This window comes from Papio anubis, chromosome 4, assembly GCF_008728515.1.
Source record: "Papio anubis isolate 15944 chromosome 4, Panubis1.0, whole genome shotgun sequence".
Classification (NCBI taxonomy): Eukaryota; Metazoa; Chordata; class Mammalia; order Primates; family Cercopithecidae; genus Papio; species Papio anubis.
Window position 1 is genome coordinate 51,681,323 of NC_044979.1, and position 25,582 is coordinate 51,706,904.

General features: G+C 38.7%; 1 protein-coding gene across 1 annotated transcript in view; it reads right to left on the bottom strand.

Moving 5' to 3' along the window:
* The window catches only part of PRKAR2B (protein kinase cAMP-dependent type II regulatory subunit beta), a 112,565-nt gene that overhangs the window by 62,886 nt on the left and 24,097 nt on the right, over nucleotides 1-25,582 (bottom strand). The gene's annotated exons all lie outside the window — the stretch shown is intronic.

The following is a 25,582-nucleotide window of genomic DNA, read 5'->3' on the forward strand; positions in this document are numbered from 1 at the left end:
GAACCCCGGAGGCAGAGGATGCACTGAGCTGAGATGGCGCCACTGCACTCCAGTCTGGATGACAGAGCAAGGCTCCGTCTCAAACAAACAAACAAATCTTTTCTTCCTGATTATAAATACATTCTTGATGAAAATAAGGAAAACCTAGTAATGCTGGTGAACCCTAAAATTGGGGCTCACTCTGGGAGGGCTCTTGGCTTTGCTCAAGAAACAATTCAAGAGCGAGCTGACGGCAAAAGAAACCAAATGCGTTAGCACAACAATATACAGCCAAATGGCTGCTCCATAGACAGAGCAGGGCTATCCCACAGGCAGAGTGGCCCAGAGCAGCCTGCAAGGATAGCTGTATTTATACCCACTCTTAATTATATGCTAAATAAAGGGTGGGTTATTCACAAACTTTCCAGAAAAGGGGTGGGGAGTTCCCAGAACCATATAAGGTAACTTCCAGGTCATTGCCATGGCATCATTTGTAAACTGTCTTGGTGCTGGTTACAGTGTCTTATGCAAATATATTATAATTCCTAGTTCTAGCTGGGTTTTTTTTTTGTTATTTGTTTTTCGTTTTTTTACTATATCGTGTTCTGATCAGGAAAGTGGTGAAAATAAGTCTTGTTGATCTCCTGCTTCACCCTGGTTACTTGAAAACTATCTTTGGTGGTACAATATAGCAGAATGAGGAGTATGGTCAGTCCTCAGTTCAAAAGGCAATGAGGAAACTAAACAAAACAAAACTTTAAAAAAAAAAAAAAAACCAGGGCTCTGGAAATCAACCAAAGGCATACAGGAAATTCAACATTTATTCATAATAATAACCACTGATTTTGAGTTAGGACACTGGTAACCCATGGCATTCCTGTCTAGGGCTGCAAATCCCTCACCCGCCAGGTTGGTCAGCATGGTGGTTCTACCAGCTTTGCAGGAAGAGGCTAACTTGATTGAGAGAACACAAGAAAAGCAGAAACGAAACAAAATCAAAAAACCGACAGACAAGCAGTAAGGCTAGGAGCTCAGATAGCCTGACGCTCGGTCCTGGCTGCAGTGAACAGACCAGCAGACTAACGAGAAATTTAACAGAAAATGAGGCAGAGACGGAGGCACTTGATAAACCCTCCAAGCATCGATGGCTGCCTGGAAGGCTGTGTGGGTAGGCAGGAGAAACTGGGCAGTGCCCTAGCTCTCTACATATCTCTAGGCTGTCCAGGTGGCTACAGCACACTTAGAGAAGATATGAGTTAGCCTGGCAGAAAGTAAAAGCTACTATACTTGAAAACTGCCTAAAATTTGAATATGCCCCCAAAGTCGTACAAGTCCCATTACCCTTACAACCTGACCAATCACTGGTCACTGCATTACGAAGACACAGGGCCTAACCCTGAGAGGCCAGGGTTAAAAATAAAAACAAACAAAAAGCAGAAACATTAGCAGCCACATACCATGGCAAAGACAGAGCATACAGATTTAGTACAGACAAGTTACCAACAACAACAACAAAAAAAGCAACAACCTGGAGAGAGAGGAAATCAGAATCCAGAACTGCTACATTATATAATCTAAAATGTCCAGTCCTCAGCAAACTTGTAAGACACGCAGAGAAACAGAAGTGTGATACATACTCTGGAAAAAAGCAGTCAACAGAAATGGTCTACAATTGGGCCCAACTGTTAGACTTAGCAAAGATTTCAATTTCAAGGCAGCTATTATAAAACATGTTCAAAGCGCTAAAAGAAATCAGGTTTAATCAATCAAAGAGTAATGACAATGACTCAACAAATACAGAATCTCAATAAAGAGAGAAATTCTAAAAAAAAAAAAAAAGGAAATTCTGGAGTTGAAAAGCACAATAACTGAGATGAAAAACTCATTAGGTCAGCTCAAGAGATTTGAATTGGCAAAAGAAAGAGTCAGGAAGCTGATGACAGATTAAGATAAATTATTCAATTTGATAAACAGAAAAAAAGAATGAATAAAAATGGACAGTCTTAGATACCTGTGAGACATCAAGTATACTAGCCTAAGTATAATAGAAGTTCCATAAAAAATGGAAACAGAGAAAGAAGCAGAGAAAAATGTTAGAATAAAACGGCCAACAACTTTCCAAATGTTACAAAACATTTATGTATAGATTCTAGAAGTTCAATGAACCTCAGCATAGAATAAACACAATGAAATCCACACCTACACACATTTTAGTCAAACTGTAAAAGTCAAAAACCAGAGAAAACTGTCAAAACAGTAAGAGAAAAATGACTTATTTCATACAGGGGAACAACAAAACAATTACTAACTTCTCGTCAGAAACAACAGAAGTCAGAAGGTAGTGAGATGGCGTATTTTTTTAAGTGCTAATTGAAAAAAACTATTGCCCAAGAATTCTCTATCTAGCCAAACTATCTTTTAACAAGGACAGTGAAATAAACTCATGCCCAGATAGATAATGCAAAGTGCTAACAGAAAAAAACTATTGCCAAAGAATTCTCTAACTAGCAAAACTATCTTTTAACAAGGACAGTGAAATGAACTCATGTCCAGATAGACAACACTGACTAGGAGTATTTGCAGCCAGCAAATGTGCCTAACAAGAAATTAAAAGAACTCTTTCAGGCTAAAAGGAAATGGTACTAGATAGTAACTCAAATCAACAGGAAGAAATAAAGAGCACCAGAAGAAGTAAATATCTGACCCACAGAATGATATAAAATATTTATAAACCACGTATCTGATAAGGGATTAATATCTAGACTATATAAAGAACTCCTACAACTCAACAACAACAACAAAAGTAACCCAATTTAAAAGTGGGCACAGGACTGGCCAGGGGCTGTGGCTCACGCCTGTAATCCCAGCACTTTGGGAGGCTGAGGCGGGCGGATCATGAGGTCAGGAGATCAAGACCATCCTGCCTAACACTGTGAAACCCCATCTCTACTAAAAATACAAAAAAATTAGCCGGGTGTAGTAGTGGGCGCCTGTACTCCCAGCTACTCGGGAGGCTGAGGCAGAATGGCATGAACCTGGGAGGAGGAGCTTGCAGTGAGCCGAGATTGCACCTACTGCACTCCAGCCTGGGCGACAGAGCAAGACTCCGTCTCCAAAAAAAAAAAAAAAAGTGGGCACAGGACTTAAGTAGACATTTCTCCAACATCACAAAGTCATTAGAAAAAGACAAGTAAAAATCACAGTAAGATACTTCAGATCCATTAGGTTAGCTATTATCAAAAAACCAAAATAACAAGTATTGGTAAAGATGTAGAGAAACTGGAATCCTTGTGCATTGTTAGTGGGACTGTAAAATGGTGCAGCCACCATGGAAAACAGTACAGCAGTTCCTCAAAAAAATAAACAGAATCACCACATAACTTAGCAAGTTCACTTCTGGGTATATACCTAAAAGAACTGAGAGCAGAGACTCAAATAGACATTTGTACATCCATATTCACATCAGCATTATTCACAATAGCCAAAGGTAGAAGCAACCCAAGTGCCCATCAACAGATGAATGAATAAACAAATGTGATATCTACATATAACGAAAATTATTTCATCTTAAAAAGGAAGGAAATTCTGACCCATGCTACAACATGAATGAACCTTGAAAACATTACACAAAGTGAAAGAAGCCAGTCACCAAAGGATAAATATTGTTTGAGTCGTCTTCTATGAGGTACCTAGAGTACTCAAATTCAAAGAGACAGAAAGAATGTTGGCTGCCAGGGCTGGGAACAGAAGGGAATGAGGAGTTAAGTATTTAACAGGTACAGAGTTTCAGCTTGTGAAGATTAAACAGTTCTGTGGATGGAAGGTGATAATGGGTGCATTATGAATGTGAATGTACTTAATACCACAGAACCATGCACCTGAGAATGGTAAAAATGGTAAATTTTACGTTATGTTTAAAATTATAATAAAAATACATAGACAAATTTTTTACAATTTAAATATGTGAGTAAATAGAAAAGACTAAATATAAATTTTTGCTCTTCTCTTAATTTCCTTAAGACATCAAATTTCATAAAGCACCAACTGTATCACTGAATTGTTAGGTTTACAACATATATAACATATAGGTAATAGCAGCACAATGGGCTGATAGTCTATGTCCCTCATTTCCTCCATACACACTTTAATAAGAGTGTTTAATCTTTAAATGCAGCTATCTCCTGAAAGAAATCATCTCCTTTCAGCTGCTTCCTGGATAACGATCACGATGAAAGGAACAGGGAGGACTATAACCATCTATTTTGAAACTTCAGGATTCTATCCTGACCATTTCTAGTAATGATATATCTGCTAATTTCACTCTCTGACACACACACACACACACACACACATATTTAATGGTTCCCCACCACACACAAAATAAAATCCAAACTCTTACAGTGACAGTGGCTTTCAAGGCTACCCTCCCCCACAATCTGATCCAAACCTATATTTAGGGCCTCTCTTCTTCCTATAACAAAGCCCACATATTCCAAACCTTATTAGACTATTCACTATTCCCTGAATATCATATTAACTTGCATGGTTTGCTCAGCTGGAAATTTATTCCTTCCACTACCCATTCCCACCTATAAAAATCCTTCTCTTCCTTCAAATCTCTGCTCAAATGTCACATCCTCCCTGACACTTTTCCCCAAAATAAATACACCAGTTAGGATTAAATACTCTCTTCTACGTAGAAACACAAAATGCACCTTATTTATGTTTCTGTTTCGGTAGACTCTCATCTTACGTGGGTGCCTAAACAACATATGAGGCAAAAATCTTCTATCGTCCAGGTTATTCTTGAAAATTCCATAGGAAGCCACTGCTGGAGACTGTCACATAGTCTCACAAGAAGTCCAAAACAGTGTTGTTTCCACCATTAAAACTGATTGCCTTTTCCTTCTAAGCACTAGAAGTTACTTCTGACACATTTAGATGCCATGTTATATGGAAAATGGGTACCCTTAAGTCCTAGAAATGTTCACACTCTGGGAGGCATGCAGGAACCAAGTGAGCCTGCAGGAACGGCAGATTCACATTCACAGGCTCTCACTGTCCACCTACTGCAGGGCACAGACTCACTGAGCGGAATGTGCATGCAGCTCCTTTGTGCTTGTGCTCTCTGTGGGATATGTTTAGTAGAATCAGGGTAGGTGACATTTGTCATGATGCACTTTCCTCTGGGAGGAGATTCATCATACCCATTTAGCTCCTCTAGGACTTGGGCACAAGCTATACCTTACTTACCTTTAGCAATCTCATAGAATGCACAAAAGAATGTCATGCAAAGAGTGAATAATTATAAATGCTTTGAATTTAAGTAAAGTGACAGCACAACCAACCACATATAAAACTATCTCTTCTACAGTTATTACAGTATAATTATTCCAGAAACGATCTTTTTGCACCAAAAAAAAAAAAAAAAAAGTGCTCTTACAAATTAGAAACGCTTACAGTTCTAGAAATAACATCCAATCTGATCTTAAAATGCAATAATTTTGCATAATGAGGGAACCAGGTGGTTGTCTGCTCTTAATGTTCTGAAGAAAATAACATCAAAAAACAGTTCATAAGATGAAAGATGACAGTGACCTTTAGCCTCCCAGTTTATCTCTTTGAAAAACTTGTGGTATAAATGTAAAGTGTTATTTCTTTTTTGGGACCTTTTCCTTCAGTAGCTAGAAGAACTGATATGCAACATAATGGTCCTACTCTTCTAAAGAGAAATGACGTTTGTCTAGTATTGTTATTTCTTGTCATTCTATGTTAAGTATTATTCTTTTATAAACAGCAATGTTTCTCAACAGAAAAAGACACATCCAAATGGGTCACCTGCAGTTGCACAGCAGGTGGTGAAACAGGTGACTTAAGCTTCCCTCACACAAGCAGCTCAGGGATTGTCAGTTTTCTCAGATTTGCAAACGTGCTGAGTAAACTGCAGATGTCCCCTTAGGCTGAAAAGGAAGCTCAGTGAGCCAACAGAGATACTGCCTTCGGCAAAGACAGACAGAGGGCTTCTTCAGGGCAGCCAGTCTAAACTAAAAATCAGCTGGCAGATATGGTTCTCATAAGCTGACATGGGTCAGTCAAAATTAGCTCCAGGTGAGGTCAGGGTTTCTGAGCCCTGTGCCATAGCAGACCCCATATGGGCAAATGAGACAACTTCCAGGTCAATCCAGGATGGCTGGGCTAATTAGAATGCTTTCCTGGGATTCTGGGGAAGCCTTGAATGAGAGGGGATGTCAGGTCCATCTCTTTCTTGCTGCAGCTGTAAAATGTGGAACTGCAGTGGCAATGCTCCTCACCATATGGAGAAAGTAGCTGATGGCAAGAGAGAATCAGAGGCAAGAGATGGAGAGATTCCTAACAGGGCTCAAAACCAGGTTCCAGTTGCTTCTGAAGTCCAACTGCACTCCCACCGTTGCTGTGACTTGGTGATTCTGTGAACCACACCCCTGCCATCTCAATAAACCCCCTTTTCACTTGATCGAATTCCAGGTGTTTGCACACCGCAGTCACTTACAACCAAAGAGAATTCAGATGTTAAGAAGAGTACGTGTTCCAAAAAATCATGACAAGAAAACAAGACAAACCAGTTACCAAAAGTAACTGAGAATAAAACCAAAGCTCAGTCATTGATTAGAAAGTAGTATTTGCAAGATGACAGATTCAAATGCTAGTGACTAGTCAATAGAACTATAACCACAGAATGGATGATACATAACTCGGGAATCATGTGTGGTTCTGAAAGGAGCGTCCATGACTGTTTTATCTGCTTATCTGTGCTAGTAGAGAATGTAAATGATAGTCTGCAAAACTGAAATTACTCTTTCAACAAATTTTGCTGAGCAAATGAATAAATCTGCAAAACAAGTAAAGTTGGCCTTAGATCTTTAATTTAGTTTTTATGTTCCATGAGTTTCAGAACCACTGCCTGGTATTTCTTTATAAATAGCTTTATCATTTTTAGAAAAATGATGCATGTACCCTGAAAATAACTTTTTAACTATCGAAATTTTATTTTATCATATGAAAAACGGTCTGAAATGCTGAAATGCCTCTGGCTTTAGCAAAACTGATACATGGAAACAACTTTTATTTACTGACCATTTATATATAAGGCAGTAGTTGGTGTTTATGAGGGAGGCAAGTACTAAACAGGGTCCCTAAACTCTACTAATGTAGAACCTTGTTAGGGAGATAAATCCATCTGTTATGGGAGGAGTATAAATTATTATCCATGGTTATATCTAGAATGACTGATCAACAGTATGAGGAAAGAGCACAGAATTCAGAGAAACTGAAGCATAATCCCATCTCTGCCATTTTTTTCCTGCCACTTACTATATGACCTCTATACACTGCTAAATATTATGCATCTCAATTTTCCTCATGTGTAAAAATGTGACTATTTTTTTGTTTGTTTTTGAGATGGAGTCTTGCTCCATCGCCCAGGCTGGAGTACGGTGGCACAGTCTCGGCTCACTGAAACCTCCACCTCCCAAGTTCAACCAGTTCTCCTGCCTCAGCCTCCCGAGTAGCTGGGATTACAAGCACAGGCCACCGTGCCCAGGAAATTTTTCTATTTTTAGTAGAGACGGGGTTTCATCACGTTGGTCGGGCTAGTCTCACACTCCTGACCTTAGGCGATCCATCCACCTCGGCCTCCCAAAATGATTATTAAAACCTATATCCGGCTGGGTGCCGTGGCTCATGCCTGTAATCCCAGCATTTTGGGAGGCGAACGCAGGCAGATCACTTGAGGATAGGAGTTCGAGACCAACCTGGCAAACATGACAAAACCCATGTCTACTAAAATTACAAAAATAAGCTGGGCATGGTAACACATGCCTGTAGTCCCAGCTCCTCAGGAGGCTGAGGCAGGAGGATCATCTAAACCCAAGAAGAGGAGACTGCAATAAGCCAAGATCGCACCACTGCACTCCAGTTTGGGCAACAGATCAAGACTGTCTCGAACTAAAGTAACATAACATAACATAACATAACGTAACATAACATAACATAACACAAATAAATAAATAGATGCCAACTGTATGAGAATCACATGAAGAGTAAACCTCAAAAAATAGATTGATATATTTGGCTTAAGCTGCCAAAAGACGTAAGAATGATGTCAAAAAGATAAACATTCACACTGCTGACGAATGAGGTTAGAATAAGCTCCAGACTTTTGCACACACCATCTCCTTTCCCCGGAATGCTCTCCTCTCCCCTCACCCTCCACTCTGTGCTTCCCAGGTTTTGGCTGAAATGTCAGCTCCTGAGAGAGGCATTCTCTGATTGACCATGTAAATAGGTGCTAGGCGTCACTCACTAGAGAAATAAATCACCCCACAGATTCTGATTCAAAATAACTGTATAGGATACCTGAACGAGGTTTCTGGCCCTATGAAAGACCATGCTGAAGAACCCACGTCTGACGAGTGACTCACTGGAATCAAACTCTGACTGTTCTCCTGATAAACTGTGGGTCCCTTCGACCAGTTACTTAATTTCTCTGTGCCTCAGTTTCCATTTCTTTAAAATGGGAATAATAATAGTATCTAAAAGCTGATGAGAGAATTACATGACATACTGTAAATCAGTGAATGTTTGGTATACAGTAGGCAGGCACAGCTTGGTTATATGAGGGTTTGTGGCAGGTGTAATAGAAAATGGGGTTAATAGAGTGATTGAGACTGTAGGTTCTTGAGGCCTCTGAGTTGAATATCAAATTAAAATGTATTAACTTTATCATATGTGGGATGTTAGGGCAGAGAGGTACCAGGTGAGTGAGAAAAGAAGAGGAAAATTAATCCAAGAGAGATCACCTAGCAGCACTATAAGTAATCTAAATGTGTGATAACCGGAGTGGTGGCAATATAAATAGAAAGTAAGGAAAAGAGACAGGGTTTCACCACGTTGCCCAGGCTGCTCTCAAACTCCTGAGCTCATGCGATCTGCCTGCCTCAGCCTCCCAAAGTACTGGGATTACAGGCAGAATGCCTGAATTTGAATCCTGTCTCTGCCCATCAGTCATTGTGTAAGCTTGGGCAAGGACTTAACCTCTCTGGATCAGTTTCCTTACTGGTAACATTAGAACAATAATGGTGCCTGTCATATAGAGCTGCACTTAAGTAATAAAACGATTTAACACACATAAAGCACTTAGAAAAGCTCCTGGCTCATGGTAAGCTCTAAATAAATAACTATTATGATTATGTAAAGTGGTTCTTACTGGAATTCCAGGTTCTAGTTATATTAAAGTTTGTATGCAAAATGGAACCCAAGTTCTTTTTCAAAATGAAATGTCTTTATCCTATGCAGAACCATGTTTCTAATGCCCTTAATATAGTACTTTTCAAGTTTAAAAGGAGGAAATAAGAAAAAAGTCCATATTTGATGGATGAAAATGCTTTTAGGGAAAAAAAAAACATTAAATGTGAATTACATAAATGTTCTCTATGTATTTATTTCACTTTCTGCTAGATTCTCAATCTAAAATCAATGTTAAGTAACAGGACTTAGATTGTCAAAATAATATACTATTTCGGAGGGGCATATGTTCTTAAAAGGCACGTAACAGAACATATAACACTTTCCTATGTGTGAAAAAGTTTCAATGAAATTTTATAAAACTATTCTGTAAATTATATTAAAGCCATAAAGTACATATAATCTTAAAAACGTGTTTTAATTTGTGCTAAACAATAGTTGTTACATGTTAGTTATATTTTAAGAACAGAATTAATAATCAATATGCCATGACCAAGCAGAGTTCATTCCAGGAATATAAGGATAGTTCAATATTAGAAAATCTATTAATATAACTTACCTTACCAGTATGTTTAAAAAGTAAACCAAATGATCATATAGATGCTATAAAGACATTTTCGGGCCAGGTGAGGTGGCACATGCCTGTAATCCCAGCACTCTGGGAGGCCCAGCTTGGCAGATCACTTGATCCCCAGGAGTTCAAGACCAGCCTGGGTAATGTGGCAAAGCCCCATATCTACAAAAAAATGCAAAAATGACCCAGGCGTGGTGGCACACACCTGTAGTCCCAGCTTGTGGGAGGCTGAGGTGGGAGCATCACTTGAGCTTAGGGGTGAACCAAGATCACACCACTATACTTACTCCAGCCTCAGCAACAGAATGAGAGTTTGTCTCAAAAAAAAAAGACATTTCTGAAAAATTCTACTTTTTATTTTAAAAAAACCCTACAAATGTTAGTAATGCTACTAGCAAACATATATTCTCACTATACTTTAGGAAATGGGTTAAGTATTTTATATTCATTATCTTATTAATTAACAATACCTTATGAGCTAGGCACTCTTACTACCACATTTTACGGATAATGAACTGAAGTTCAGACTAAATAACCCTTTCAAGGTCAAACAACTAGTTAGTAGTAAAGCCCCAATCTGAACTCAAAGCCATTGAACCTCAGATCTGTACACTTACAAATCAGAGAAAAAAAAAATAACAGGAAATTCACACAAGAAAATATAAATGGTCAACAATAATTAAAAGGGGCTATGCTTCACTCATAAATAAGGAAATGTCAACTGAAATATAACAGACCTAGCAAATTAACAGACATTTCAAAATTCTGTAATATCAAGTGTTTTACACTGTGTTAAACCTAAGATGGGAATACAAATCAGTATACTATTTTAGAGGGCAATTTGACAATGCCTATACAAATTTCATATGCTCAAATTTTTTTTTTTTCAGACGGAGTCTTGCTCTGTTGCCCAGGCTGGAGTGCAGTGGTGCAATCTCGACTCACTGCAAGCTCCGCCTCCTGGGTTCACGCCATTCTCCTGCCTCAGCCTCCCGAATAGCTGGGACCACAGGCAACCGCCACCACGTCCAGCTAATTTTTTGTATTTTTAGTCGAGATGGGGTTTCACCGTGTTAGCCAGGATGGTCTCAATCTCCTGACCTCGTGATCCCGCCCACCTCAGCCTCCCAAAGTGCTGGGATTACAGGTGTGAGCCACCGTGTCTGGCCCACATGCTCAAATTTCATGCTGCTTTGATTAAGCAATTCCACTTCTAAAAAATATATCCTGTAGATGTACTTAGAAAATTATGTAGCTATTTGCACCTAAAACCTAAATACCCTTGTTATATACATTTCAATACATACATATAATGGGACACTATTAAGAAGTATTAAGAAGCAAGAGGTGGCTGTAAGTCATTAAAAAGCAAGAGGTACCTTTAGAAGTAAGGTCATGGAAAATGGAACACAATACACCGTTAAGTGAAAAAGACAATGTTCAAAACATTGGACATAAGTTTAATTTCAACTAAATGTGTATGTGCATAAAAACACCCAAGAAAATACACAACAAACTAACAGATATGGCTATTTTTTAGGACTGGGACTGGGAACATTGCAGAGACAGAACCTTTTGTTTTCATTTTATACTCTTCTGTACTACTTGACTTTTTTACTATAAGCATTTATCAATTTTATAATAAAAGTGTTTAATGATGTAACATATATGTATATACTAATCACAACTATAAAAAAGATTGATTCATAAATATTACATTTTGGAAAAATTTTGATAATTGAACCTTACAGTGAGAAACATGACCTCATCATTAAAAAGGCCAAAAAAGTATTTTGACTTACTCCTGCTGAATATATGGAAGTTGGAGATGATTTCAAATTAAAACACAGAAAATTAGTACAATCATCACCTCCCACCCACCGCTCCATCCATGCCCACCTCCCTTGTACATTCCTCCCTCTCCTTAACTTCTTCCAAATCATCATAGAGTGTCTAACATTATTGCTTTTAGATGGCTGAGAAGACAGGTCTCATCCATTCTGAGTTACACAGAGACAAGCAGATCTTTTATTTTTCATAGGATCCATAATTACAAAGGAGAATGGTATTTAATAATCACAATTCTGTGAACCAAGCAAACATGACTTCCTCAGTTCTTAGCATCTCCCTTACTATAAATTAATCTTCTGTTTGATTGGCAAATATTTGAAAAGTATATAGACGGTAGTCATTGTAATAGGAGTTAAATTGATTTCCCCTTTATTAAGCGTTTTCCCCCCGATCCAGGGAGAAACAAAGAGCAATAATAAACTGGACTAAACTGTAAGCAAATCACTCCTAAAAATGTACTAGTTTCCTATTTGCATAAATGAATACTATGCTTTACATATTTCTAGATATATATCCACTAATTTGGTTGGCGACAAGATATTTTCAGATTTCTAGCTGAAAAGATAATATGATAACATTTAAATTTAGATCAAAACTAATCTGAATCACTCAAATTGACTGCTAAAAGCATTAAAATGTGAACTACTTTGTAATTTGGAGCACATAACTTTGAATGATGAATTGATTAAAATATAAAGAACAACTTTAAAATGTAAAAAACTTGTTACCAAAACAACAATAATTTAAATGCTTCACCTATAACAGTATGTATAGAAAAACAATGCTGGTACTACAAATTACCTAACAATTGCCTTTTCTCTGCTTTATTGGAATTTAGTGAAAAAAAATATTTAACATAATTTCAAGACTCAGGATAAAAAGAGTAACAGGAGAAAATAGAAGTGGTTTGATTTCATTTCCTGCAGAACAGCCAAAAACACTTGTATGATTTGGTCTCAGTAATCAAGAATGTGACAGTCCTATTAGTCTATAATGTCATTTAATAAAATAGTTAAAAACTAGGTTTGGCCAGGCATGGTGCCTCATGCCTGTAATCCCAGCACTTTGGGAGGCCGAGACGAGTGGATCACAAGGTCAGGAGTTCGAGACTAGCCTGGCCAATATGGTGAAACTTCATCTCTACTGAAAAGATAAAAATTAGCCAGGCATGGCTGCAGGCACCTGTAATCCCAGCTACTTGGGACACTGAGGCAGGACAGTTGCTTGAACCCAGGTGGCAGAGGTTGCAGTGAGCCAAGATCACACCACTGCACTCCAGCCTGGGTGACAGAGTGAGACTCCATCTCAAAACAACAACAACAACAACAAAAAATAGGTTTGACTCAGTATTAAGGAATAAATTAATAATAATAAAAATAAAAAGTAAACTATTTGGGCCTCAGTTTCCACACCTGTAAAATGGAGATAAGAAAACTCCCTTCAAATATTGCACTAGTGATTCTCATAGGTCATCTTGGGGAAAGCAAAGTTGAGAAACGGCACTTGGCACACAGTCAATCGTGCAGGTTACCTTCAAAACTTATAGCAACCTCTGCCTCAGAATCACTGTCATAGATGAGACACGCATCGCGACTCTCCTGCAGGTACAACCTCCATCTAAGACACTTCAGTCTCACCAACTATAAAGTCTAACACCAAGATCCCTTCTAAAAGAATCATTAGGCCAGGCACGGTGGCTCACAGCTGTAATCCCAACACTTTGGGAGACCAAGGCGGGTGGATTCTTTGAGCTCAGGAGTTCAAGACCAACCTCGACAACGTGGTCAAACTCAGTCTCTACCAAAAATACAAAGAAATACTAGCTGAGCTTGGTGGCATGCATCTGTGGTCCCAACTACTCAAGAGGCTGCAGAGGGAGGATCGCTCGAGCCTGGGAGGTGGAGGTTGCAGTGAGCCAACTGCACCGCTGCACTCCAGCCTGGGCAACAGAGCAAGACTCCATCTAAAAAATAAAAATAAAAATAATTTAACTAAAGGAAAATTTTAATTTCACTTAACTTCTAATTAATTGTCTATGTAATATAACATGAATGCTTATTTTTTAGTCAATAAAATATAATTCTGAATTACAAATGTCTTCATTATTCTAAGAAAAGCTTTCAATTCTAAGAAGCATATTTAAAATACATTAAATAGCTCTCTTCATATAAATGTACTTAATAAAAGCAAAGCAATTGAAACAAATGTTTCTAAGGACACAAATGGGGAGAATGATAAATATAAGCAAGTAAGAAGCAATATCATTTTTAAAGTAACATGAAAATAAAGTACATTATTTTCATGGTACAGAATTCAGAGGTAAATTGTAGGCAGTAATGTATCAACTTTATAAAAAGAAAACTGTCAGATCCACAAAATCTAAATAAAGTGAAAATACCAAATAGGTAACTTGAAAGTAGCAGTTTATTTTTAGAAAGCCACAAGAGTAGTTATGGCAAACTTAAGTTTTCCATTTCTACTGCAGATTACCACTCAGCAACCTGCTAAAACTCAGCCCATCTGGTAAGTTGTTGTTCAAAAATTGCCCTCACAACATAAAAGCCATGTATATTTGCTGTGTTTGCAGCCTATGTACTCTGTTAGGCAATGCACATATTAAAGTATCTATACCTGTTTTTAAAGGGGAGCTATAACTTGGAATTCTGTTTTAAAATATCTAAGGAGAAGGTCAGCTCTACCTTTTTTGATGGTCAATAAAGACAACATTTTGTAATTCCTTGAAACACGTCTAACAACACTATCATTTAAGCTGTTCAGTCTTTCAAATGAAAGTCCCTTTCTTTCCACTATTCTGAAAACAATATACTGTACCATTAATGTATATTTTAATTTTTTGTCAATTTTATGGTTCTGTTTCTGTAAAACAACCTTAAAATCAGTGTTCTCTGGTTTTAGTAACTCATGATAAAATGGAAAAACTAATTCAGGGAGGGGCAGGGAAGGGGAACACCCTGATTCTTATCGGTAAAGGGAAGATAAGACCTGAATATATATTTTGGTTTTTAGTTACAGTATTAATTTTTAAAATATTATAAAACATTATCAAATGATTAGCTAGTATAAAACATATTGCTGGGCTCTCAGAGATGAGACTTACAACCCAATGATCGTAACATTCTCTAGTAGTCAGCTCCGAAGAAGTAGCTGGTTCAAGATGCTGATGAGGTGGGGGTGGGGAGACTGCATTTGCACACACCTGTTTAAAATACCAGTTTAGATTTTTTAAAGGTGGATCAGTTTGTTTTCAAAACTATAGTCTACAAATACAGTTTATGATGAGAGACTGAAGTTGCTTTTCTGTTTTCATCTAAAAAGCTAAAGGATGTTACATTTCAGAGAAATCTTTGCTCTCCCCCACAAATAACAATACAATGTTAAGTTAATCCAAATTTGGGGGAGGGGAGTTAGTTGTAAGACATACACAAAATTATGCACTTTGGCCAATTAACATTAGATGTGATAAGTTACAGGAGGAAAGAAGACACACTAAAATTATGGTGTTTTTATCAAGTTAAAATTTGAAAAATCCAGTCTAATAATAAATAAAAGTTTATTTAGCACTCAAATGTGTCAGACACTATGCTAAAAGCTTTGCGTGTATTCTCTTCCAGAATAACCGCAACCCGGATTTACAGGTCATTTAGGTAAGTTGCCCAAGGTCACACAGCTAATAAATGATGGACCTAAGATCCTAAACTATATCTGCCTTCCCTGGGCCCAGCCCAGTGCCCAACATATTGTACGCCCTCGTTGAATATTTGACTGTTAAATTTAAAAACAGCTCCAAATCCAGCCTCTTTACTTCTACATCATATTGCCTTCTGTACCTAAGGTAAATATCAGAAGGTTACAGTGCTCTCACTGGGAAGCTGTCAGAGTTAGCCTTAAGGAAAGTTTAGTTAAACAAATATTTACAGTGAATAAATTATAACCTAAAACTATCAATCCAACTATGTCCTCTTTTCTCTGTCACCCTTGGTCATCCACAAGAAGAAAGACCCTCTGGACCACCATCTTTTCCCCAATTTCATCTCCCCACGCCTTAAGCTTCCCTAGACTGCAAGTACTTCAAGGGCACAGCATGTATACTGCTGTGCCTGGTGTAATCCCTGGCAATGGTAATTGCTCGTAAATATTTCCTCAAATGAAATGCTGCCCTGTGGCTTCCTTCTGTCCACTACTACCCTCCTTCCCAACACATTCCCCACACCCTCACATTCTTTTATAAAATATTACTGACTTTTCTATGCCTTGGTTGAAACTTGGTTCTTCTCCAAGAACACTCCTTCTCTTAGAGGGCACCACTCCCCGCACACAGTGGGATCTGAAAGATAGTGAGGGCACGCTGTGGCTCCCCACACTGACATCTGGACCACTCCATAGTGCTCCCACTGAAACCTCTGTGCTCCTCGGAGAGCCACGGCAAACAGATGCCACTTCCTGCCTGGTACCTGGCTCACAGTTTTCATTTCATTCCAACATGCCACCATCATCACAGACAGTCAATGTCCAAGTTGACAACCCATTTGAGAGCCCATCCTCAACTTACCTTGGCTTCCTTAAATCAAATAAAATGTCATTCAACCTGCCGTTTAGCAGTCTCACCCTGTAACTATATTCACACTGGTCCTTACCCCAGCACACGCTACCTCAGGAATCTCACACCGCTCTACACACATGCCTGGCAAAATCTTCCCATCCTCCTTGCATTCTCATTTCCTTACTTCGCATTCTATTTTTTCTGTGACCTCATCCGGAGTGCCCTTGTTTCTCAGTCCATTAATTATGAACCTCACTGTTTAGCATAGGGAAAAAGACATGTGAACAAGCAACTACAACATCAAACGATGTGTAATAGCAACAGTATAGGAAGGAAGGAAGGAAGGAAGGGAGGGAGGGAGGGGATGGCAGGGAATGTGATGAGCTACAGCAAGGCTAGACAAGAGAGCCCATGGTATGCTCCAAATATGAGCAGGCATATATTGGGGGAGAACGCAGGCACGCCATGGGCCTGGAGCAGGGTTGCCACACACCACCATTCGACAACTCTGATGGTACCATTCATTCATGCAGGTTGTCCTGACAAAATGCCAAGTTAGCAAAATAAGGTAAGTGCGTTAGTTTTTTAAAAAAAATAATCACTTCTTTTAGATAAATGTGCAATCTTCCTTTATAAAAGCTTTTTGTGAGAACTTTCATATCTCACATAGTGCACACCATGGTTGTATCACCTAAGCCATGGCAATCTGCAACAAGGTAAGTACAGAGAGTAAAAGAGTGTTTAGATACAATTATAGCAATTTGATATTGCTGTGGCAGTTTTATATTTCTCAAAAGTACTGGTCTGTAGTGCATTGGGAAAACAAAAACGAAAAACTGGTCCTTCACACAGAGTTGGTGAAGTAGTGACCTAAACTCTGCTTGTAATTAAAGAATGGTTGCACTATGTCTAAATGTCTATTCTAGCTACTCATACCTATTTTATAGATCTAACTCCCTGACCCACTTTCCCCAGCAGTGGCAGTGTTCCTGTAATTAAGGCACACAGGGTTTGGTGGGTTACACAATTCCCATGTATTATCTTCCAAGCCCTTCCACATCTACTGGCAAAACCACCAGTGTGAAGAGTCTGAGGACACTACAGGTGCGGAAGGATCCTCCCTTCCCACCATGCCCCCACCCGAACAGCTGCTTTCACTATCTTCCTTTCTCCTTTCTCTGGAGGGCTCTAAGAGAACTCTGAGAAAATGCAATTAAGTTCAAGAGATAATCTAATTTCTCATTAGCCTTGAGGTAGCTTATCAGCATTCCAGGGCCTAACAAAAAAGAATCTGAGACTCAACACTGCCACAGATTCCACTGGGCTCCAATTCCCAAGGTTGCTTAACAAGTATCAGCAAACAAGCACTGCTAGAGTGTGGAGCAGGAGGGGCAAGAGGCTGGAGATGAGCCAGGAACAGCACTTGCACTGTTCACTTGGATTATTCATAATGAATCACAGGGGAGAACCCATTTTATTATAATACTAGTGTGGGCACTGAGAGATAACAGATGCATGAAGTGACTTGAAGGCTCCCTAAATGGCTTCCATCCCACCCAAGGAACAAGCCTGGACAAAAGTCCCCAGGCCTGTGCCCTGGCATCTCAGAGAACCTCCTTAGGTCCCACCCTCCACCCTGTCTTCCCACCTCCCTTGCCCAGGGCTGACACCTATTGTTTCATCCTGTTGCCTCAGTCAAATTGTCTTTCTGACCCTTGATTTCAGCCTCACCTTGGATGTTATCCTTCTGACTAACTCTTCATGTCAAACTCTGCAGTCCTAAAGCCATTTCCTTTTTTTTTTTTTTTTTTTTTTTTTACATGGAGTACCACTGTGTCGCCCAGGCTTGGAGTGTACAGTGGTGCAATCTTGGCTCACCGCAACCTTTGCCTCCCTGGTTCAAGCGATTCCTCCACCTCGGCCTCTCAAGTAGCTCAGACTACAGGCAAGTGCCACCATATCCAACTAATTTTTATATTTTTAACAGAGACAAGGTTTTGTCATGTTGGCCAGGCTGGTCTTGAACTCCTGACCTCAGGTGATCCACCCACCTCGGCCTCCCAAAGTGCTGGGATTACCGGCGTGAGCCCCTGAGCCCAGCCTCAAGAATCTGTTTTTCATGGGTTATCTACTGTTTCATTACAACAATCATCTTGTGAGTTAGGTATTATCCCCATTTCATACCCAGAGAAACTAAGCCTTAGAAAGGTTACTAAGGATACACACACACACACACACACACACACACACACACACTTTTAATACGTAGATAGGTGAGCAGCAGAGCTAGTATTCCAACCCTGGTCTGATTCCAGAGCCTGTACAGCCTCTCCTGGCAAGGCAGACATTAACAATTTGAAGCAATGCTAAATTAAAGGATGAAAGGCCTTAAGTCCCTGCTGTCCATAGCCAATGGGCATGCACATATGGTATGCTCACTCCATACCATAGGTGCTTGATGGCAGAGGCAAGCTGCACAGCAACATACGGTGAAAATGGACTTTTTACAGTAATACTGAATAGAAATACCTAGAATATTCTCTCTCCTTATAGTCCTGGTAAAACGTTATAAATCTTAAAGACAGCACAAACAGTACCCTTTCTGTGAGGCAGGATCTGGAAGAACTGTATGTTTTCTCCTTTTCACTTTGAGGATATTACGGCATTTACGACACTATGAGTCATCATCAGCTTCCCTGCTAGACTGTGCACTTTGTAAGGACTGTATCTTATTCTTTGTGGCATCCCCAGCACTGTCCCTGACACACAAGAGGGACTTGGTAAATGTCTGCTGAATAAACTAGTACATTAATTAAAGTAGTATTCTCCCAATATGCATTCCCAAGTATTGGTGATTACCAGGCTTACTAAAAAGGAAACTAATTTCAAAAAACAAAATATGAATGTAACTATAATTATACCAGAAAACTGGTTTGACAATATAGAAATGACCTCTGGAAAAAAATAATTTGGGGGTTAAAAGCTGTTATCGTCAAATAACCTTAAAGTAGAAACAATGAACACCAAGGCTACAAAATATTTCCCAAACAAAACAAAAGGAAGCATATGTTCCATGAATCAAGGAAGCATATGTTCCTTGAATCAGATTCAAGACAAGATCTGAACTTCTGCTATTTCACTAATTTATTGGGAACTAATCATTTCTGTTCAGGGTGATTTCACTGAGATTTGTAATATCACATTTTATACAGTAGGCGAGACTGAAATTTAAAGATTAATTTCACCTGTGGATTATTCTACATCATAGTTTAGAAAAAACTATAAAATTTTAGCTCTGTTAAAAATATACTATAAAATTCAATGTTCATACTATGGCAAAAAATTAAACAGTGGTTAATTATATAAGAAAAGAAAATCTTTCTATTATAAGAAATAATTACTTATTAGAACAAGTAATGCTCAACAGTAGTCCTTGAAAGCATAGTAAATGTCAATGCAAAGATTTCATGGATGTCGGTGGGGCATACAGACCAAACAACAGCTGTGCTAATGCCATCTATGAATGCATAACAGGCGGTATAGGGTACTGCCTTATGGTTAGGAATAACCTTCAAAACTCTGAAAAAGCAAATTTCAAAAACTTCAGGGAGTCAATTTATGAAAGGCAAGAAAAACTGAGTCATGACAATTAAATGTAATTTTAAAAATCCTTGAATTAGCTAGAATTTAAAAGAGAGGGAAAAAAAACCATGATAGGACAACAGAGAAAATCTGACTCTAAACTCTGTATGAGATAATAGTATTGTATCCAAGGTTAAATTTCTTCAGTGTTATATTAACTAGAAGAATGTCCTTTTTCTTAGGAGATACAGGCTGAAGTATTTAGGATTCCTAAAAGTTTCAATAAAAAATAAAAGACTGCGTGCCCATGTAAAGATGGAGGGGAGACAGCATGCAAATGAGGCAAAATATCAGCAACTGGAGAGCCTAGATAAAGGTGCTCACTGAACTCTTTAAACTGTTCTAGAAGGGTAACTTTTTCAAAACAGTATCTTACGATTAAAAAAAAATTCAGAGTTCCAACCTCATGATGCAAGGCATTGTCTCAAGATTAACTGGACATTTCTAGCCCCTCCCCAGTTCAGAGACAAAACCACAGAGGAAAACCATTACATTTTTTTTAAAAACCTATAATGTGTAAACAATAAAAAAGATGCCCATATTAAAGGATTACTATTAAACAGTGTTATGACTCTCTAAGGCTTTATTCTGACAGGCTAAGGCAAAAAGCTGAGGGGTTTATTGCTTTGTTTTAAACCATGTTCATAAGAAGAGGGCTGACAGCTAACCTTTTGAAAAGCCTAGACTCTCTGTTGGGGGCTTTATTAAAATCACCCAACACCTATAGTCACAGCACTTTCGGAGGCTGAGGCAGGTGGATCACTTGAGCTCAAGAGTTCAAGACCAGCCTGGGCAACATGGCGAAACCCTATCTCTATAAAACATACAAAAATTAGCTAGGCATGGTGGCACGCACCTGTTCTCCCAGTTACTAGGGAGGCTGAGGTGGGAGGATCACTTCAGCCTGGGAGGTGGAGGCTGCAGTGAGCCAAGATCATGCCACTGCACTACAGCCTGGGTGACAGAGTGAAATCCTGTCAAAAAAAAAAAAAAAAAAATTGCGAGGTATGGTGGCTCACGCCTGTAATCCCAGCACTTTGGGAGGCCAAGGTGGGTGGATCACAAGGTCAGGAGGCTGAGATCATTCTGGCCAACGTGGTGAAACCCTGTCTGTACTAAAATACAAAACATTAGCCAGGAGTGGTGGTGTTCACATGTAGTCCCAGCTACTCAGGAGACTGAGGCAGAAGAATCGCTTGAACCCGGGAGGCAGAGGTTACAGTGAGCAAAGATCATGCCATTGCACTCCAGCCTGGCGACAGAGTGAGACTCCATTTCAAAAAAAAAAATTAAAAATTAAAAAATAATAAAAATCATCCAATTAAACCCTCACAAGTTTGAATATAGCTGTTAAGATCCCCAAGCTGAAAGAAATGAAAATAAATAAAATTAAACTCAAAGAAGTAAACAACTTACATGCAAATTCACAGAGAAAATGGGAAAACTCTAGTCACTACAACTTCAAACCCTAGGATCTTTCCCATATATTAGGTGATCAGTGAAGCAACAGGATTATTTCTTGATTAAAGCTTTACTCTTAAAATATTTACTGAGTTACTACTTCTACTACCACCACTAAATTTTTATTTGTTTATTTACTTTAAATGGAGTCTCCCCCTTTGTCACCCAGGCTGGAGTACAGTGGCGCAATCGCAGCTCACTGCAACCTCTGTCTCCCAGGTTCAAGCGAATCTCGCACCGCGATTCTTGGCAAGTAGCTGGATTACAGGCGCCCTCCACCAAGCCCAGCTAATTTTTGTATTTTTAGTAGAGACAGGGTTTTACCATGTTGGCCAGGCTGGTGTGGAACTCCCAATCTCAGGTGATCCACCTGCCTCAGCCTCCCAAAGTGGCAAAATTACAGGTGTGAACCACAGTGCCCAGCCACCGCCACTAATTTTTAATACTCACAACAACAAATGATATATTATTTCAATTTTCCACCAAAAATAATCATCTTCCAAAAAACAAAAAGCCCATATTGTAAAATGGATTATGTGGCCAGGCGCAGTGGCTCACACCTACAATCCCAGCACTTTGGGAGGCCAAGGCAGGTGGATCACCTGAGGTCAGGAGTTCAAGACCAGCGTGGCCAACACGGTAAAACCTTGTCCCTATTAAAAATACAAAAATTAGCCAGGCATGGTGGCGTACGCCTGTAGTCCCAGCTACTTGAGAGAATCACTTGAACTTGGGAGGGCGGAGGTTGCAGTGAACCAAGATCATGCCACTGCACTCCAGCCTGGGCAACAGAGCAAGACTCCATCTCAAAAACAAATAAAATAAAATGGATTATGGATAATGATTTATCTGTTATTTTATATTATTTTTTGAGACAGGGTCTCACTCTGTCGCCCACGTTGGAGTGGCACAATCTCAGCTCAGTGTAACCTCCACCTCCAGGCTTCAAGTGAATCTCCTGCCTCAGCCTCCCAAGTAACTGGGACTATAGGCAAACACCACCACACCCGACTAATTTTTGTATTTTTTGGTAAAGAAGGGGTTTCACCAAGTTGGCCAGGCTGGTCTCGAACTCCTGACCTCTAGTGATCCGCCCACCATGGCCTCCCAAAGTGCTGGGATTACAGGTGTGAGCCACCACAACAGGCCTCTCTGTATTAAGGATGTACTGATAAGAAGGGATATTAAGAGCTGAAGAGCATTTTAAGAGACCAAAAGCAGTATTTCTTTTCTTTTGTTTAAAAATGCGACTATGAGGTACTGTTTAAAAATAAGGTTATGGGGTGCTGTCAGGATGATATCAGAGATATATCTGGAATTCAGAAGAAATCTGACAGTTTTTCATCATGTTTTGTGGAACTTACCCAATCTAATCAGTAAAGTTGGGTCCTATTCTTCTGGTGCCCATCTATGCTTCTCTCCATTAGTCATGTCTTTACATGCCTTGCACTCCTGTACCAAGTAGGATGCTGGCTTATACAACCCTGAAGCCTCTACAAACTCTTAAGATACTAGGAATTCTGTTTGAAAATACTGAGTGAAACTGATTCCTTTCACTTACAATAATAAAAACTGACAGGTTTGTGGGCCAGCACTGAACACATGAAGAAGACAAGAGACTATAGCACAAATAGTGTTCTTAAAAGTGTAACAATAATCCTAAAGAATGTATCTGTTAAGCATAAACATTCCTCTCATCTTCACAACAAAAGAAAAAGGTATACGAAGGGGAAATGTTTTGTTTAAATTATTCAGGTTTGAAATATTTATGTTTGATAAATGCAGTATGAATATCAAAAGCCAAAAACTCAAAGATATAGGAAAGTCAGTTAATGAGTTATTAATTATAATTCAAAGTAATTTTTTCTTTTGAATCAATAATGACTGAACACCTAGCACTACACATTTGGTATTTTTGTTGTAATATATATATAGCATTTACTGTTGTAACTTTAATTTAAAAATAGATGAATAAGAAACAAACTCTTACATCGTACAGACGTCTGGTTGATTTTACCTGACTTACTTTCTTCCCCTAAATTACCATTCTTACATTAAAGTTCTATGGGTTATGAAAAGAAAAAGTATCTCTGAAATAAAACTCAGTCAGAAAAGGTATCATAAGAAATCTTTTGAATTATCAAATACTATTGACTGCATTTTGAGAAGATACTCATTTCTTTTTCATTTTCAGGAAATGTTACTTTTAAAAAAAGTGCATCTCTACTACTAAACCTCATATTAGCCACTAAATTAAATTAACAAAAAAACTGTAGCATTTCCTCCTCAGGATGTCTTAAGACTGTTTCTATATTCTTTGCCAAAAAAGTTTTAGACAAACTTTTACAAGACATAAAGTCTCAAATAAAATACAGACAAGTAGATGATTAAATAAATCCTCTTCCCTTTTTTCTTATACCATTGCTTTTTTAATCCAAAGTATTAAATAATTTTATTTTCCTTGCCTGAAAGACTAAAACTGTATATAAAATGCTGAGTAAAGTGCCTGATCCATCACTGGTACTCCATAAGTTAGTTCTCTTTTCTAATAATTAATGTCAAGATTCATTCTCCTAATGGTTTCCAGCATATTATATTATTGGGATAACAATTTTACTCCTTTTAAGGCTTACTGCTATATATAGCGTGACTCCGGAACTTGGTATCATCTTATTTATACCAAATTGTTTCCTGTTGTTTTCACTGACATTTCTTGTTACCTGTCATTCTGGGAATAAATGCAACATTTGATTTTAATGTGTATTTGTTTGTGGCATTACATCATCTCTACATTTCTGGCCAAGTCTTGCTAAAACGCATGGACACACATGGGGGTGGGGTATAAAATAATGGCATTTCAAAACTAACCTATACCCTGGAGCCCCTGATCTATCAATTAATTTCTTTTTGAGATGGAGTCTCGCCCTGTCGCCCAGGTAGGGGTGCAGTGGCACGATCTTGGCTCACTGCAAGCTCTGCCTCCCAGGTTCATGCCATTCTCCTGCCTCAGCCTCCTGAGTAGCTGGGAGTACAGGAGCCTGCCACCACGCCCAGCTAATCTTGGTTTTGTATTTTTAGTAGACATGGGGTTTCACCATGTTAGCCAAGATGGTCTCAATCTCCTGACCTCGTGATCCGCCCTCCTCGGCCTCCCAAAGTGCTGGGATTATAGGCGTGAGTCGCAGCGCCTGGCCAATGATACGCATATTGTACAACAAATACTAATGGAACATGCCCAGAAATAAATGTCACTTGTCATAAGGTTTGAGACATTTATTTTGAGGTAGAAAGGGTGATTATTTATTCTATGACTCTTAGCTGTGTTTCTATTGAAAGAATTTCACCTCATGAAGACAAGGCATCAGAATACTGATTCTCTCTTCTTCCTCCCTTGTTCCCACCACTGCTCATAAAGAACCACTACACTAGAATATGATCACACTTGATAGTTCTTCTTTGGGATAAAATTTGATGCCTTTCTGACATAAACATAACCTCTCATTCCACAAAAGGCATTACAATCTACAGTTGTGTTCAACATTTAAAATAAATATGCCTTGAGATGACAAAAAACTCAGAACGATAAAGCAGATGTTATTCCAATGTAGCACATTATCCTTATAGACCTGTTCACTATATAACAAGAGTAAATTATACCAGTAACTGCCGACAAATCAAAAATAAAATTCAACATTAAAATGTCTTTAATATTATAGCACAGGTATAAATAAGGTAATATTGTGAAGTAAATGACTCATTTGTATTATATAAACTCCAAAGATGATCTGTGTGAAATGTTTATCTTAGGTTTAACAAAAAATTTCCAGGTATACTTAAAGAGTAATTTTTTCAAATCAAATATTACCCTCACTTCATCTGTCCTCTTATTCAGAGAAGATATTCCATATGGTGATTTTTCTAAATAACAGTTTATCTCAATGCCCAAACTCATTTTACTTAAGCCATTTTGGATAGAAGTGGTCTTAATTCTGTCTCATACCTCCCCAGCAGTTTAAATAGTACACAGTATACTGAACCTAATGTAAGCCCTTGTTAATGGCTAAGGCTTATCAAGTTGACTACATTAGGGCACTGTGGTATATTTAAACCAGCAATAGCCTCAGGGGCACAAACAAACATGAAGCAATTTGCTCCTATTCTAAATGGCCCCATAACGACATGTTCTTATATCTGCATTTTAAGAGTTCTCCTGTCCCTTATTAAAAACCCTC